The sequence below is a fragment of the Heterocephalus glaber genome, unplaced genomic scaffold (genome assembly GCF_053883595.1).
Source record: "Heterocephalus glaber isolate CG9 unplaced genomic scaffold, H.glaber_assembly_v1.0 deba00001690, whole genome shotgun sequence".
NCBI lineage: Eukaryota > Metazoa > Chordata > Mammalia > Rodentia > Bathyergidae > Heterocephalus > Heterocephalus glaber.
In genome coordinates, this window is record NW_028258415.1 from 3,564,762 (window position 1) to 3,583,092 (window position 18,331).

Here is an 18,331-nt window from a genome sequence, read left to right on the forward strand (position 1 = left end):
ATCTCAACCTGATTAAGACTATCTATGAAAAACCAGCAACCAACATCATACTATATGGTCAAAAACTGAAAACTTTCATGCTAGAATCAGGAACAAGACAAGGATGCCCACTATCACCACTCCTGTTCAATATTGTTCTGGAAGCATTAGCCATAGCAATTAGACAAGAGAAAGAAATAAAAGGAATAAAGATAGGAAAGGAAGAAGTGAAACTGTCAGTATTTGCTAATGATATGATACTTTACATGGAAGACCCAGAAACTCAGTCGAGAGTCTTCTAGACCTAATTGACAGATTCAGTAGAGTAGCTGGATACAAGGTCAACACTCAAAAAACAATAGCCTTCTTATAGGCAAATAGCAGACCTATTGAGAGAGAAATATGGGAAATAATTCCTTTTACAATAGCATCTAAAAAAATGAAATATCTAGGAATCAACCTAACAAAGGAAGCAAAAGACCTCTACACTGAAAACAACAGCACTCTGAAGAAGGAGATTGAAGAGGCTATAAGAAAATGGAAAGATATCCTTTGTTCCTGGGTAGGAAGAAGCAATATAGTGAAAATGGCCATACTTCCAAAACTACTATATAGATTTAATGCAATAGTGATTGAAAGTCCACCAATATACTTCACAGAACTAGAGAAAACAATCCAAAAATTCATTTGGAAGCACAAGAAACCTAAAATACCAAAAGCAGTTCTAGGCAACAGAGACATGGCTGTGGGTATCATAATCCCCATCTTGAAACTACACTAGAAAGCTATTGTGATAAAAACAGCATGGTACTGGCAAAGAAACAGACCTGAAGATCAGTGGAACAGATTAGAAGATGCAGAAACAACTCCAAACATACTCAGCCACCTCATCTTTGACAAAGGAACCAGTCCCCCTCATTGGAAAAAGATAACCTGTTCAATAAATGGTGTTGGAAAAACTAGATGTCAATCTGCCAAAGATTAAAACTAGACCCATACCTATCACCCTGCACTAAACTAAGATCAAAGTGTATTAAGGAGTTAAATATCAAGACAGAAACAGTTACCTTGCTGGAAGATAAGTTAGGTAGAACTCTCAATGACATTGGCATAGAAAAAGACTTTATGAACAAAACTTCACTAGCACGGGAGGTAGCACAAGAATCAACCACTGGGATCTCATATTAAAAAGCTTCTGCACTGCAGAAGAAACTACTAACAGAGCTAAGAGACAATCTACAATATGGGAAGAAATTTTTAGCAGCTGTACCTCAGACAAAGGTCTACTACCTAGAATATATAAAGAATTGAAAAAAATCAGACCCCCCAAATTGAAAGACACAACTCAAAAATGGGCATCCAAAATGAACAGACATTTCCCAAAGAAGTAAATACAGCAAAGAAATATATGATAAAATGTTCAACATCACTGGTCATTGGTGAGATGCAGATGAAAACAACACTGAGATTCCACCTCAACCCACAAAGAATGGCTGCTATCAATGACTGCTTATAGCTAAGGTTTGGAAACAGCCCAAGTGCCTATCAACTGGAAACTGTATAAAGAAGATGTGCTTTTTTAATAAAATGGAGTACTACTCAGCCATAAAGAACCAGGAACTAGAGTCATTTATAGCGAAATGTATGCATGCTGAGGCTATACTCTTAAGTGAAATAAATAGGACACACATGTAAATACCGAATAGTATCTCTAGTGTGAGAAACTGAAAGTGTAAATAAGGATAAAAATTATTAAAACAAATAATTGATAATTTGAAATAGGAAAAGGTCCAAAGGGGTAGGCGTGGCATAAGGGGAAGGGGAAAGGGAAGAAAGGAAAGGAAAAATTAGGAGAAAGAAAAAAAAAAAAGGAAACAAATCAATGTAAATAGGGAAGGGTGGTTGGGGTGAAGGTCACATGGATAACGGGGGAAAAAATAAGAACCAAGATACATCAAGTTCAGGTGCAAACACCCAATGATAAATGTAAATGTATTCTATACCTAAAATGTACCAATTAACATATAAATGTAAAAGAATGCATTCCTAAAGTAATAACATACTCTTTAGAATTCTTCTGCATATGATTTAGAAATCCTTTTTAGAATATTATGAATAAGAATTGTATTTTCTATCTACATATCACCAGGCATATTAACAGGCATATTAATATGTTGTGTTTTTGGCTGTTTTCCTATCAAGAAAGACCCCATTGTGACCCTCACTCTTGTAAACACCTGAGGCCCTCAAGACATTAAATACTCTAAAGTACTAAGAAAATCATGTAGAAATAGCCACATGTATGTATTGAGCTTTTATTTCTTTCTGGCCAAAATCTCAGCCTCATTTAACTTGAGAATAGAAGCACACATCTGTACACTGAATCATGAAAATTAGATCTCCATTTGTAGCAGTAGAATTTTCTAAACCAAAGAAATTTCAACAATGTATAACTACTTCTCTCTTTGTGTTAAAACAGATTTTATTTCCTGATGGCCAATGATCTAATCTTTTTTCAGACACTTGTTGGACATTTGGATTTTTCAGTCTTCCACATTTATGGATATGCCCAGATTAAGCAAGCCCAGTGCTCATCCAAACCAAAGTTTCCTATTGGAAAAAGAAGAAAATTTGAGAGTTCTCTTGTTTTAGGACTACATAGAAAATAACATTATCACCAAGCCATCTAGAGTCTAAATCCACAATTTTCCCTAAAGCATGTAAATATATTAAGTCCATAATTAATTTCTAGACTGTAAGATATGAGGAACAACAGATCTTGAAGTATACAAGATTGTAATTTTGTTTTGTACACGAGGTCCATAATATTCAGATCTGTGAAATGTCTCTATTCCTACCAGTTTCATACATAACTAAATATTTTTTATTATAATACATTTCTGTAGGTGAAATTTGTCTTTTTTAAAGTTAATTTTATTGGTACGTTTTAGGTATACAATATAATGACATTCATCATTGGGAATTTGCACCTTTACATAATCTCTCTTGGTTCTTATTTTTCTCCATTCCCCTGCCCTCCCTTCAACCCCTCCACCCCTCCCTATTTACAAAGACTTTGTTTCCATTTTTTCATTTTCTCATATTAATTCCATTCCCTTCCTTCCTTTCCCTTACCCCTCCCACTTCCCCTTCCCCTTTGGCCCTTTTTAGATAATGTGAAATAGGAAGAAAAGGGGCATAACTATATATTGCTAAATTCACAATGCTCTTGCATGTCAATATATACATAGCATTTTCAGAATCTAAGAAGATTGAGGACAAATTTCCTTTCATCAGCTCTTTGAAAATATATGTAAATAGGGATGTTGAGTACCAGGAGAAAGAAGAAAATAAGTTGTAGAGGATAAATTGTATGATTTGAATGTGTCCTCAAACATGTTGCAGGAAATTAATCTTCAACGCAATCATGTTGAAAAATGGGGCCTAAGTTAACTAATGGACAAATGTCATTGTCATATATCATTGAACTGGGTTGATTATTGCAGGAATATAGTCCTGACAAAAATCTGTTTGCTCTCTTTTTCTCTCCCAATTTTTCTCGCTCTTCCAGATTTCACTGTGGGTTCACTCAACAAGATAGCTTTTCCCTTAAATAAGCGCCGTGCTCTTGGACTTTTTGCCTCCAGGACTATAAACCAATACATTTCTGTTCATTAAGACTAACACAGTCCCAAGTATTCTGTGATGCCAGCACAAAGGCATGAAATGAGAAATGAAAGTACAAGATGTTGGAGAAGATGGAATCAGGATCACAAGGTGAGAGAATACTTGTGTGAGAATTAGAACTATTTTTTCAGTGATTGTTTAAAAATAGGCATTTTTCATAAAATGAGAAAGGTCAGTGCACTGAATTGTCTTCACTCTCTGTCATACAGCAACATAAGGAATTCTACCAAGGCAGTAGCAGTGGATGTGAGGTTGGGTGGAAACTCTTTAATATTGATAGTGTCCAAAAATATCTATGAGAAATTTTACAACAGATTTAAATAGAATCAGTGACTTATTAAAAAAGCAACAGACAACCAGGAGATGCAGTTTTATAATGGACGAGGAATAGAGAAATTTGACTCTGACCTACAGTTCAAAGAATCAAAGTGTATATTCAAAGAAGGTTTAGGGGAAGGAAAAGTGAAGAGAATTCTGTCAAAGTTATTACAGATTTGGGGAACCTCAGGTAGCTGGTCTACAAAATGAAGAGAAGAATCTCAGTAGAACAGAAAATAATATACAGTAATTGTTGAAGAAAATGGGGATGTAATCAGGGGTATTTAAAAGTTTGAATCACCTCTCAATCCTTTAATAGATATACTCAATAAATATATTGTGGCCAAACTAGAGAATATGCATTCAAAGGCAAATATTGCAAAATGTGAAATAAAGTTAATTGTTCTAAACTGTCAACATGGTTTCCTGCTGTTTATCTATTGACTGATAATTTGTATTATATATTTAACTCTATATCAAAATCTTTATTTTACACTTAATGCAATTTTGGATATAGTAAATATATCTGAATTTTTTTTCCAAATGTAACTATTCAGTATTAATTAGGAAAACATGTCTTCACTGAAATCATTTGTGAAAGGCAGAAAAGCATGGAGGAGACAAGGCTGTTTAGGTTTTCTGTGTTTAAAGAAGAATCATACACTAAAAACAAGTGCCATGACGGAAGATATGGATGATATGTAATGAGTTACAAAGGCTTTCACTGAGGCTCTGTATTGTTTACATTTTCCATGCTAGTCACATGGGATATCGAAACTACATGTCTTCTTGGTATTCCAGGTATTTCGCGGTGATGGATTCTTCAAGTTGAACTGCTCCACTGCCCATTAATGCAAATGCTGGATACATTGTGTGTGCGCAGTCTACCTGGTGTTCATAAAGGCATTTCATGTGCTCCATGTCATAGAAACCCACTTTGCCTTTATCATAGTCAAAGAAAATCCCTATACTTGTTGGCATATTCAGGTTCATTAGAAGTAGGTGACTTGGGTATAAAAAAATTTCTTCATGCCTATAGTAACTAAGGTAAAAGGCTGTTAAGAATCAAAACAGGTGTCTTCGCTTCCACTGTCATGCCCACTGTCTTGCTCATATCTTGGACTGACTGTATCCCGGGGAGAACGGAGCCATTGTTGTAGTTTATCGCTGGAAGTGACTCCCACTTTCACCAGGTATGAATATGGCTCCACTCGGAAGGCCCAAAAGTGTTTCCCTTTGTAATTCCAATGTCTCCGATGATGTAGTCCAAGCTTGTGTAATAATCCACTTGGATACGCCCTGCAGCCAGAAGAGTATTAAACCCAACTCTGCTCTCAATTCGGTCTTTCTTCAGGTTCAGCAAGAGGTGTTCATTATAGCCACATTTTTCACCAAAGAGGAAACTGAAGACTGGAGCAGGTGGAGTACGAAGAATTAGGTCTCTGCTATAGGGACTACAGATGGAGCCTGTGTACACTCTCACTTGGAAGGCATAGTGACCGTTATCTTCAAGATCAGAGACAACCTTGTTTGTGCCACACACTTGGATCTCATTCCATGACATGTCTTCATCTCTATTAATCTTCCAATATTCCAGAACATAGCTATCAGCTTTATCCTTTTCCATATGGTACCCATTTATTAAGGCATTGTTATAAACTTTGCTCTGTTCCTCATTGATTTCAGGTACATCTATGCCACTAGAGAAAAAGGACAATTCTCCAAGAACTTCTGTTTGTTTACATGTATTAGCAACATAGTCTTCAAAAGAAGTCTGGGCTGCTGGTCTAAAGCTCTTCAAAGATTCTGTACCTTTCTGTACTCTGAGGTGGAGCTGCTTTGCTGTCTGCACAAAGTAAGACTGATCCATCTCCTTCAGCAACTCTTGAGCATACTCCACGAGCCCATTGTTCTCCAGAAGTCCCTGATACTCATCCACTTGAGTCTGAAATTTGTCTAATCCTAGTTTCTTAGAGACATCAATTGCTTTCAGAACAGATGATTTCCTCTCTTCCAGAATTTCAAAAAGCTTTTCAAAATGTTTAATTGTTTCTCCTTTAGCCCTCTCTCCATTGCACTCTGTTTCTTTCATTAACAAGTTTAGTTCAGAAATTTGACTTTTCACCCTGGCTCTCTTTATCAATAAATTAATCAATATCCTTTGAAAGCTTTTCCTTTAAGGTTTTGTAGGCACTGCTCATGGTGGTTACACGGTGATTGGCATGATTACCACCCAATTTACAGAGGTGACAAACTGGCCTCCTACACAACTCACAGTACATATTTATTCTCTCCATTTCATGTTCTGGACACATTAAAATCTTGGGTCTAAAATTAGTGGTGGGGCCCACTTACTCATGCTGAGCTTTCACAGTATCCCAGGGATGATAAATTTTGAAGCACTCATTTCAGTAGCTTGCATTGCAGTCCATGCAACTTTTTGTGGATTCTTGAGGTGGTGGCTTACAAAGGTCACACATAATGGCTGTGGCTGCCCTAGCTGCCTGGCGGTACCTCTCAACAATGGTTTCCAAAGTGAAATTTCAAAACAAACCATTGATTCTGCGTTCTCCAAGATCCACATCATGTTCACAGCCAGGGCAAGGAAAAGTAGTTGTCCTAGGAGTCAATGAATTTCTCTTCCAGCCTGGTCTGTTAATTCTGTCAATTCTGTCCATGCTGGGGGAGGAAAGGCGAAGGCGAGGACTGTTCTGATTGGAGCTGTCGGATCCCACGTCATTGAATGAGTCCTCAAGAGCCAGTAAGAGTTCTTTTACACATTTATGGCAGATACTGTGCTGGCAAGGGAGAATCAATGGGTGGGTGAACAGCTCCTTGCAGGCTGGGCAAATGAGCTCTCTTTTAATAGTGTTAATATTCACCTTGCCTTTGGCCAGCAGCTCCATGATGTAGCTGAACTCGCTCATGTTCCCCCACCCCCCACCCCGGCTCCGACATGCCTGGGACTCCCTGATGGCGCGTGGAACTGGCACTTCTCCCCCGCTTTCTCCGTCCTCGGAGTTGGCGGGCGCCGCTCAGAGATGTACCTGACAAGGGAAAGTGGCAGGGAAGGCGAGGTGCTCTGGCGGCCTCTTCGGGCAGCGGCGGCGGCCAGGGCGAGGGGCGCGGGCGGAGGAGGCCCCGCCCCCGGTAATAGCGGCTGGTGGGCGGGCGGCCCGGCCTGGGTGCTCTGGTAGTCCGGGCTCCGGGCCAGAGGACCGCAGGGTCCCGGCCGTGCCTCGGGATGCGAGGAGAAGCGAACGAGCGCAGGAGGCACCTGTAATCTATATGATTTATATATCTTAGAAATATTGATTCTGAAACAAAATTCAAGTCTTTCTTTTAAGTGTTTCAAATCTAATAATAAGTATTTTTTGGTTTTTTTGACAGAGGATTAGGATAGTTTTTCCAATCTATATACACTTCCAACTAGGGCTATACAAATAACAACCAAAAAAACTAATCATTTAAAAGAAATTTAAATACAAGGCAATAAAGTTTTTTAAAGTACTTAAATGTATTCTGTCTTCAAAGATAAAATAGAAAAGGTTCATGTAACCTGAACATTTTGCCCTTAAATAGTGTGTAAGACAAAGGCTTTTTGCCAATGAGCATTCATTTATTTTTCTTCTCATAGGTATATCTGAAGAATCATTTAAGGCTTGAATGAGAAGAATTTTAGGCAATAAAAACTTATGCCTTGAGATTTATTTTACTATAAAAGAATAAATTCATCCTGATACCCTAGATTAAATTGGTAGCTATCACACTGGAGTTCATCTTCCATAACAGTTTTTATATGATAGTAAGATGCAACTGGTTTCTCACTCCACTTTAAAATGGGAAGACATGAATGTATAGAAAGAACATGAGGAAGATTTTGCAAATGGTTTAAACATGAAAGAACATCCACAATATGAAGTTAATCATAATTTTCTAAGAATTATTTTGAAGGTTGAATGAAATAATTTAAAGAAATTTCTCTGTAAACTCAAAAATACGGTTAATAGTTACTTTTGAAAAATAACCTCATTATTTTCAAATCTTCATCTATTGAGGCAATCCCTATATGTGGCAACTTTGCATTTTTACACTAAATGGAGTGTGCACTTTCTTGCCTCTTAACTTTGAGCTATCCTCTGGTTTGCATAGACTAGAACACTCCAATGTCAGGATCATACTTTTCAAATTAAAATATATAATTGCTTTTCACAGATAGTCTTAAATCACTATAAGAATTCCATGACAAATAGTATGTTGATAATGATATTGATAAGTATTCAGAAACTCCAGGCTAGTCTCTAACTCTAATTTTTGATAAGATCATGTTGCTATGCCATAAGAAAACAATAATATGCTGTTATTCAAATTTCAGAACAAAATATAGATTCACTGTATTTGAGGAATCTAGAAAAAAGAAAAATGTTTATAAATATTTTAATACTCACTTTATTGCAATATCATAAAATTTATACAAGTTAACTTTGGCCCCTGCAAAGAGTTGCTCAAAGTGGTGATAATTAGCTTCCAGACATTTATTGTGTGCACATTTCTAGATAGACAGACAGACAGACAGATTCATGGTCAGTCAGTAAGAGAGGGGATTCAGCCATAAGAGAATATAGCAGCTGGTAAATATAATGCAATGTGGAAAAGTGATCTCTCCCCTTCCTTTTCATTATTCTTTAATCATCTTTGCTAATCAGAGTGGTTTTTATTACATAAGAAAATAGCATCAACTCCAATGGCATAAGAAATAGAATCAAGAATCAACAAATGGGATTATATCAAATTAAAAAGCTTCTGTGCAGCAAAAGCTTAATATCTAGAATTTATAAAGAATTCAAAAAATTAGACCTTCTTAAATAAAAGCCCCATTCAAACAGTGGGTGACTTAAATGGTTAGGTGCTTCTCAGAAGACAAACAAATGGTCACTGAGTACATGAAAAACGTTCAACATCTCTGGTCATAAGAGAAATGCAAATTAAAACATTGAGATTCCATCTTATTCCAGAAAGAATGAATATCATTTAAAAAATGCTGGAGGGACTGAGGAATGAAGGGAGAAAGTCTCCCTTCTACAGTGCTGGGGGGTGGAGGTAAACTGGTATAACAACTATGGAAATCCATGTGGTGGTTCTCAAAAACTAAAATTATAAATTCTGTTGGACCCAGCAACTCTATATCTGGGTATCTATACAATAGAGTTAAATACATCATATCTCAGTAATACATGCATACTCATGATTATAGCAGCAAAACTCATAGTAGCTTAATTTTAGAAGCAACCTACATAGCTTTCAACACATGAATAGATAAAATATGATATTTATATGCATCAGAATATTACTTTGCTATAAAGAAGGATATATTTGAGTAATTTGTAGCAAAATTGGTGCATCTTGATATCACGAAGTGAAGTGGAATAAATAAGGTACTCAAGCTTAAATATCACATCACTTCTCTTCTATGGGAAACCCAAAGTATGAATAATTTCAAAGAAAATAAAAGGTACACAACAGCAAACAGGGAGATAGATCATTTGCAAATGAGAAGAGCATCTAGAGATGATGGAGAGACAGGGATGGGAGAAAAAAGGAAGAGGAATAAAAATAATTGAGATAGATTAAGTATATGTATGTACTACCTAAAATGAATGTAAATATTTTGTACAGAAAGCATACACTAATAAAAATTATATATACATTTAATATACATATATTGTATACAAATAAATATATATGTATATTTATGTTGTATATGCATATGTATATTACATTGTGTATCTGCTAACTCAGTGGTTCCACACCAAGTTTTAAGGACTGTGTTATTTATATATGGTCCATCATTGGGATCAGCACCTAATTAAATTTCAGTGAATAAAACAATTTATGAAAATTTATCCATCCTATTGTTAGAAAATGTGCTTTTGTTTTCATTTATTTTAGGATAATTTAACTCCTCTTCTGTATGGAGTTACTCAAATGAGTATGTCTTAATTTGAAAATGGTAACATTTGGTATTTTTATGTATTTTTATCTTGATTGCACTGATCACAGAAATTGCTAAAATTTAATAATCGTGTGTGGAAATATTCCATAGAAATACACAAATACCTAGAGATGCCTTCAAAATAACTTGCCTTCATTTTAAATATGTACTCACTTTGAGCTCTTGCATTGTCTGTTAACATAATATGCATTAAAGTGTCCTTTTTCTTTTTTTTATTGTTTTGAAGTTTTTTAGTAACTGAATTTTTATATTTGACAGTTTTAGGGATGTAAGTTTATGAATGTAATAAATAACTTATAAATTGAGCTTTTTATTTTTTATAATTTGAGATTTAAAAAATAGGTGCTTTCATTTTCATTTTATTTAATAATTTTACCATTAATTTAATATTAATACTGATATTGATAGTGTCATTTTATATTTATTTTTATGTGGGTATATATTATGCATCTGCAAATTTCTTTATTTCAGTATTATTTTGCACTTTGTTTAAGTGCCATACTAAGCAATATATAATGTTATTTTCCCTAATCAAGAAATATCTGACCTCATGACCACTTTATCCTTCATTGAGCAATACAGACACAAGAGTGATTTTTAATCATACTTTAATTCTCTTATTTAATGGCATTTTTCTCTTACTATTCTTTATTTTATCTGGTGGGTGACATAATACTATTAATTATATTCTTTAATTTGGTGGTTCCACTATAAAATCTATTCTTCCTTGTCTCTCCTTCAACAGATAAGAATCTATTAACCTAATATAACTTCTTCACTCCCCATCCCATCTACACTGACCTTTTAAAGATTGCTCTTCTCATCTTTTTCTATATAGTTCTTTAGGTTTCACCAAGCTTCTGTTATTATGGTGTTTCTTGTAATATTTCTGTGATTTTTTTCAAGAACTCTCTTCAACTTATGATATTACTCTATGAAGCACTCTTTAATAAAAATTTTGATATAAACACAAGCAATTAGGTACTAGAAAATAGATAGATGATAGGAGCTCGACAACAAAAGGTTTATTACTCAACACAGTATTTCCTGTTCTTTACCTCCTACATTCTAATCCATGTTACTGCATTGTTTTGTCTTTTTTTTTAATAACATATTGCCTTCAGTTATAGGACATGAGTGGTAGAATCTCTGGATCTGTGAATTTTACAAGTATCTACCATCTTGATTGATAAATGGCATGTTTTCTTGTTGGATATAAGGATATTGAGTTTCACTTATTTTCCATTATTACACGAATGCCTTTCCACAGCCTTCTAGCTTCCAGTATTGCTGATGAAAAAAATTAACACCAGTCTTATTTCTACTTCTACAATTTTTTTCCCTAACTGGAAGTTTTGTAAGATTTTCAATTGACCAATAGAATTAGACATTTTTATCAACATATCATTGTGTGTATGTGTATATGTGTACGTGTGTATGTATTCATTTTTGATCTTGCCTTAAACAGAAGAGAAATAATCTGCAGAACGTTATATATGTTATTAGTCATTATTTGTTCTCCAATTCTTTTGACTCTTTGGCCATGAATTTCATCTTTCTGAAATTGACTCTAAATTTTACATTTCTTCAATTTGATCTTCCAATTAAGAATTTAACTATCTAATAGTGATCACCCTTTCAATATATTTCTTGGTTATTTGTAATAAAAAGATTTCAATTTTACATACTGTTTTATGTTACAAAATGTCTTGCTGACCATGCTGAATTTTATTCAAGCCTTGCAAGAGTGAGAAATTGCGTACATCCCACTTCCACCCTGCACTTTAGTGTTGTGTGCTTTGGGATACAGCATATGACACTCACCATCCACTGATGTCCCAACTTATCTCAATTGACAATTGAACTACAGTAAGCGACTCCTTGGATAACAGAGGTGCATACCCATGTTTATTGTGGTGGAATTCACAAAAAGTGAGCTAGAGGAACAACCCAGATGTCCTTTACCACAAGAATAGATAAAGAAGTATGTTCTTTATCTATTCTACTAATATAAATATAAATATAGATAAATATATAGATATCCATGAAATATTATCCAGCCATAAAGAAGAATGAAATCATGTTGTTAAAAGAAAAATGAATGCAATGGAAGATATTATGTTGAGTGAAATAAGCCACAATTGGTTATACAATCACACTCACTTTCTCTAATTTGAGATATCTGAAAAACAAAAAAAAACTGAATTAGAGAAAATATTAAAGGAGAAATGACAGAAAATTATTAGGAAAACTATTAGAGCCAAGGATAAAGATAAGCAGGACAGCAGGCAGAAAGGGTTAAGGGGTGGGGTAAAAATAATCAAAGTATGGTATTTTCATGACTTAATATGACAACAAAAATCTATTATTCTGTATAACTACTTTCCACTAATAGTTTGGGTAAAAGTTTCTAGGTCAGAGAGGATTAGTAAAGTTTATATATAGTAAAGTATATATAAAGTATATAAAGTATATATAGTATATAAAGTATGTATAAAGTATATATAGTATATATGGTATAAAGTATATATAGTAAAGTATATATAAAGTGTATAAAGTAAAGTTTATATATAGTAAAGTTTATAGGTCATAGAGGACTAGTAAAGTTCCTCACCCAGGTCATAGATGCCCATATCATACTTTTCTCATGAATAGTTTAACATTAGCTGGCTGTGTCTCAGTAGCTATGCTGAGGGAATACCTGAAACAATCTTTGTGTTCACCCAGTTGGTATGATGAATTATAAGGTGTATACACTTGTGACAAAGTGTAAACAGGTGAATTTTAACCACATTTTGCACCATTATGTGCACATTATGCACATTCTTGTGCATTTATAATTTTTATTAAATGTTTTCTTTTCATTTTTCTTGTAGAATTAACCCAGTTCAATACAATATCGCTTGAAAATCTGCCTTTACAACTTTGGGAAAAGGTTGAAAATGAGTCACCTGGTGACTCAGCTACTGATGATGATTTGGATCCTGTAAGCCAAAAAATTTAGCGAGATGTGACACAGTGAGAAGTACAGAATGAAGACTTGATTTAGATGAGGAAGAAAATAGCAATATAAATAAACATTTGACTAGTCAAAATGCCACAAAATGGTCATGGATATCTGAATGATCCAATGTTATAACTAGGTCAGAAAATATTATTAGGTTCTTGCCAGGGGTGAAACCTATTGGAAAGAATGTCGACACTAAGATTCAATGTTGGCACTTGTTTGTAATGGGTGATTTACTACAAGATGTTTTGAAACACATTAATAATGAAATAAAACTAAAGATTTCTATGTGTATCAGTAGTAATACTCAAAAATATATCATATCACGACACCTCACTATCTCAACTAAAAGCCTTTGTAGCAGGACTTCATCACTGTAATTATCAGAATCTAAAGGATTTATGGATAAGTGACATGTGGTGATGAGATTTTTAGAACAATAATGACATTCAAGAGTTTTAATTTCCTTCAAAATTACCTACATTTTGATGACAAAAAAAGCCACCAAGAAAGAAAAAAATTTGACAGTTTGGCTGTTATTCACTCATTTTTCGAAAGTTTTACTGCCAAGCAATTTATGCACCATCTAAATACAAGACAATTAACAAACAACTTGCATCATTTCATGTTCACTGAAGTTTTCAGCAATCTATGCTGAATTTACCTTCCAAATATGGTATAAAAATATATGTCCTCATAGATTCAAAGGCATTTTATACCTTGAATTTAGAAATTTATCCTGGAACTTGGCCACTAGATCTTTATTTATGCAGTAGTAAACTATATGACTTTGTGAACAGACTCGCACCTATTTCAAAAAGTAACCCAAATGTCACATTTAACAACTGGTTCACTAGTTACCCATTGATGTTACATTTGCTAAAAGAACACCAGTTAGCCAGCACAGGAACTATTTACAAGAACAAATCCCAGATTCATGAAAAAATGTTGCAAGTTCACAATAGAGAAATGTATAGTACAATCTTTGGAGTTCAGAAAGACAACATTGGCCTCCTATATGGTGAAGAAAAACAAAGTAGTGTTGATACTGTCAAAATTACACCATGAAGATAAGATTTATGGTGAAGCTGGACATGGTGTTACACACCTGTAACCCCAGCACTCAAGAGGTTGAGGCAGGAAGATCTTCTGAGTTCAAGGTCAACCTGTGCTACACAGTGAGAGCAAGGCTAGCCTGGATTGTGTAGCAAGATCCTTTATCACAAAAAACAAACAAAAAAAGATTAATAGTGAATATTCAACACAAATGAAGCCAGAAATGGACACCTTTTATAATAAAATGAAAGGTGAAGTAGATGTTGTTTACAAATTATGTAGCAATGATGTTATTACTCAAAATACAAAGCAGTGGCAGATGGTTGTGTTTTACTCAATCCTAAACATATCAGGCACAAATAGTTTCACAGTTTACAAAGAAAATAGCAAGGACAAACTACCATGGAGAAATTTTCTTAGAGAATTGGGGCTAGAATTGATAAATTGTCAATTACAACACAGGAAGAAAATCTGTTTTCCAGAAAAACTCCACAAAATAATTCTGGAGCAGACCAGTGAACAAACAGGTGGAACATCACAAGAACCTCCTAAGAAAACAGGAAGACCAGCAAGATATCAAGTGGGTCCTATCAAAGAAGACAGGAGAAAAAACACATGTGCTACAGTGTAAGTGAGACGTGTATGGAACATGCTGTTGTCATGTGTGAAGACTGCCTTACATGTGATAAATGAAGTAAAGATTATCTTGTGGTAAAGTTTTATTTATACTTTCATTGCAGTTCATACAGGAATTTATTTCTGCTATTACTTTTTAGATTTTGTAAGCAGGTAAGTAATTCATGCTGAAAATCTTGATATTAATTCTAAACATTCTACAGTTGATATTTTATTTTATTGATATTTCATTTTTCTGCTAAGTGCATACTGTGTAATATAATAGGGAGCTCCTGACAAAAAAGAAAGGCAAGATAGATGACAAGTATGGCCTGACCAAAAGGAAAAAAAAAGCTAACACAATTGCTGTCAGTGGAAGCAAGACTTGTGCATGGAACATGCTGTTCTCATGTGTGAAGATTGCCTTAAGTGTAATAATTCTGTTTCAGCAGAGCAGAGCAACTCAGAGCTATAGCCTAGTGTCACAGCTCAGTGTCACAGCTAAGTGCCACAGCTCAGAGGCACAGTTGGGTGTTGAAGCTCAGTGTTCCAGCCAAGTGCCACAGTTCAGAAGGCATAGCTGAGCCTTACAGCCCAGTGTGGAGGCTCTGGAACACACCTCTGAAACAGCTGAGCTTTACACCTCAGTGTGTCAGCTCTGGGTTGCAGCTCTCATAATTTGAAGACTCAAGAATGCGATGGTCAGGTGGAGAAAAAAAACCTTTATTATGTCAGTAAGCCCCAGTGGGCTCAGAGGAGTCTGAGCACTCTACCAGAAATGAGAGCTTCCTTATATAGGGATCTACAGGGTAGGTGAGCATGCTCAATGAAGCGGGGGGGCGGGGGGGGAGTTACAGAATATTAGGAAAAGGGACCGACTTACAGAACATTCCTGAAACACATGCAGTGTGAACATGCTCACTGAAGCAGGGGACACGGAGTTGCAGAACATTCCTGAAGCTGAGGAGTGGAGTTACAGAACATTTCTGAGAAGGGGTGGAGCTTAACAGAACCTTCTTGTTAGGGGGCAGAGTTTAACAGAATATTCCCAAAAGTCACACAGTTCAAAGAGTTACAAACCATTTTGATACATTGGGCACAAACTGAGGAGTTACAGAACATTCCTGAGAGGGGATGGAGCTTAAGTGTGGAGGCAGACTTGACAGAACATTCCTGAAAGGTCACACAGTTCAAACAGTCACAAACAATTTTGATACACTGGGCTCCTTCCCAGTAACACAAACTTACTTTTCCAAAACAAAACATTCTGTGGGGAAAAAATGGAGGCAAGACAAGGGCCTGTCTTATTATATAGCACTTCTCTATCAATTCAAGAAAAGATTATTACTGTGGTAGAGTTTTCTTTGTATTTTCATTGTAGTTCACATAGAAATTTATTTCTATTGTCATTTTTTAAATCTTGTAAGCAGGTAAATAGTTGATGTTGAAAATGTTGATGTTTGTTCTAAACACAGTACATATTACAAATTTAACATTTTATTTTATTGATATTTTATTTTCCTGTTAAGTATACATTGTTTAATATAATATAATTCATAAAATTAAGATTAATAATTCATCATTAGTAATACATCTAAAGATAAGCATGGGTGTTATATGCCCCCCCATGCACCTTTCAACAAAATTTGCCATGATGCATATGAAGGTCTACACTTACCCGATTTACTAATTTGCAACCCTTAAGGGGCCCATTCTCACACTTCACAGACCTGCTCCATGCAAGGGTTCTAGAGAATCATTTTTCAGGAGTGCATATGCTGGACATCCTACCTGCATCTCCCAGTTCTCTTTTGATTTGTGGGAAAATACCTTGCAATTCTTTTGGCTACAATGGACCACAACATTTAGCCCAACTTCCAGACCTCATCAGCAATTTAAGTATGAAGATATTATCAGTTTGTGTGAAGCTGGGAAGCACAGTTAATAACGTTGGTTTGAACTGCCATTTTACCAGGACCAGGACATCTCCAATTATAGAATTCTGCTTTTCCTTTAATTCTTTATGATTTCAAGTTTTCCTATGATACAGACAGAGTTCCAAAGAGTTGTGAAAAAAGAAAGCTCAATGATGATCTTAAGGAAATCATTGAAAGGAAAAAGTGCTGACTACAATGATTTACATACAAAGGGAAGGGCAAAGATTTGCCACTATTTATAAAGATGAACTTTTATCTAAGATGATGCTCCTGGTTATAGGCAGAAGTCTGACAGTTATGGAAGCAATTGACACAGTGCTATCATTGCCACAAGTAAGCAAATTGACCTTTGCCAAGGCATGTAACATCAAAAATGTCACTGCTAATTTTTATGAAGAATATTAGAAGAAATATACCATGACATCATGTTTACAGAGAAATTCTGAAGAAATTACTTATGAGTGCACATGAAAAATTTTAAGTGAACATGTCTAATATAAGGAAAATTACCCATATTATTTGTTACAGCCAAATATATTGGACGGTTGAGAAACAGGTACAACTATATGGTTTTGATTTCTGATTTTATTATACCTATAACTAAAGTATCTAAAAATACAGAATATACATATGCATGCATGACACACCAACTGAAATTGTTTGTGTCAATATAATTTATAACAGTATGATTGAAAAGTTTAAATTAAGAGTAGTCCATGAAATATTTTTCTTTTATTACAAAACTTTATAAAATAAAACATGAAAAAATAAAACTTTCAAATAGAAGAGAGGAGAATCAATAAAGCTGACCAAAAAGAGAAGGGAGAGGAAAGAAAAATGTTGAAATAGAAATTAAAACTATCAGTTAGTCCTAAAGCAGGAAAACTAATGTATATGGAATTTGAAAAATAAAAAATGTAATCTTTTATGAAAAGTATGGTTAATTTTCAAGACATTACTTGAGAAAGTAAGGAATTGATTTCCCAGATAAGATTTTTATTTGATAAAGATTTATAAACAATTTAAAATGGAATTGAACATTCTAATTCATTGACTCTAAGGAAAATGTGTCAATATCTGCCATTGACTGGATCATATAGTTTCTATTATGTGACTAGGAATTTAATTTCATATAAAAACCATATGTTGTAAAAATAATTTAATATAAAAATCATATGTTGTATACTTTGGGATGAGGAAACCATTCTGATTGATTTTTATCCATTAAGATGCTAAGTAATGATTCTTCAATATAAGTAGCAGATGAACATTTAGAATAATATCATCTTCATCCATATCGGTGATCAGAGTTTAGACCCATCAAACATGAACTTAAAATTAACACAAAATTAACATGGAAATAATAAAATTTCCATGGTACAGAAATAAATAATGACACTGTATTATAGTGACTTTGAAATGCAAAACAATTTTAGAAAAAAATAAAAATGGGCTTAATTAGCAAACAAATGAATAGATCCATAAAAGTTGTTGAAACATGTTCTCATTGTCAAGAAGTTATCTTCAAGAACGTGACTGGGTTCAGATGAATGCTTATTTAATCAAAACTGATTTGTTGCTCTCCTACTTTATAACAGGCATTAAATATGTGTCAGACATCCAGTAGTGAAGAGGCATTATGTGATGGTTCTTAGCTTTCAAGACAGCAAAGAACAGATGCAGAATCAGCCTGCTGCAGACAGGCAGGTCTGCGCACGC

At 34.6% G+C, this 18,331-nt stretch overlaps 1 pseudogene; it reads right to left on the bottom strand.

Annotated features, from left to right (window-relative positions):
* Positions 1–4,653: 4,653 nt before the first annotated feature.
* LOC101705287 (E3 ubiquitin-protein ligase TRIM36 pseudogene) lies at positions 4,654–6,871 on the bottom strand (annotated as a pseudogene).
* Positions 6,872–18,331: the final 11,460 nt, after the last annotated feature.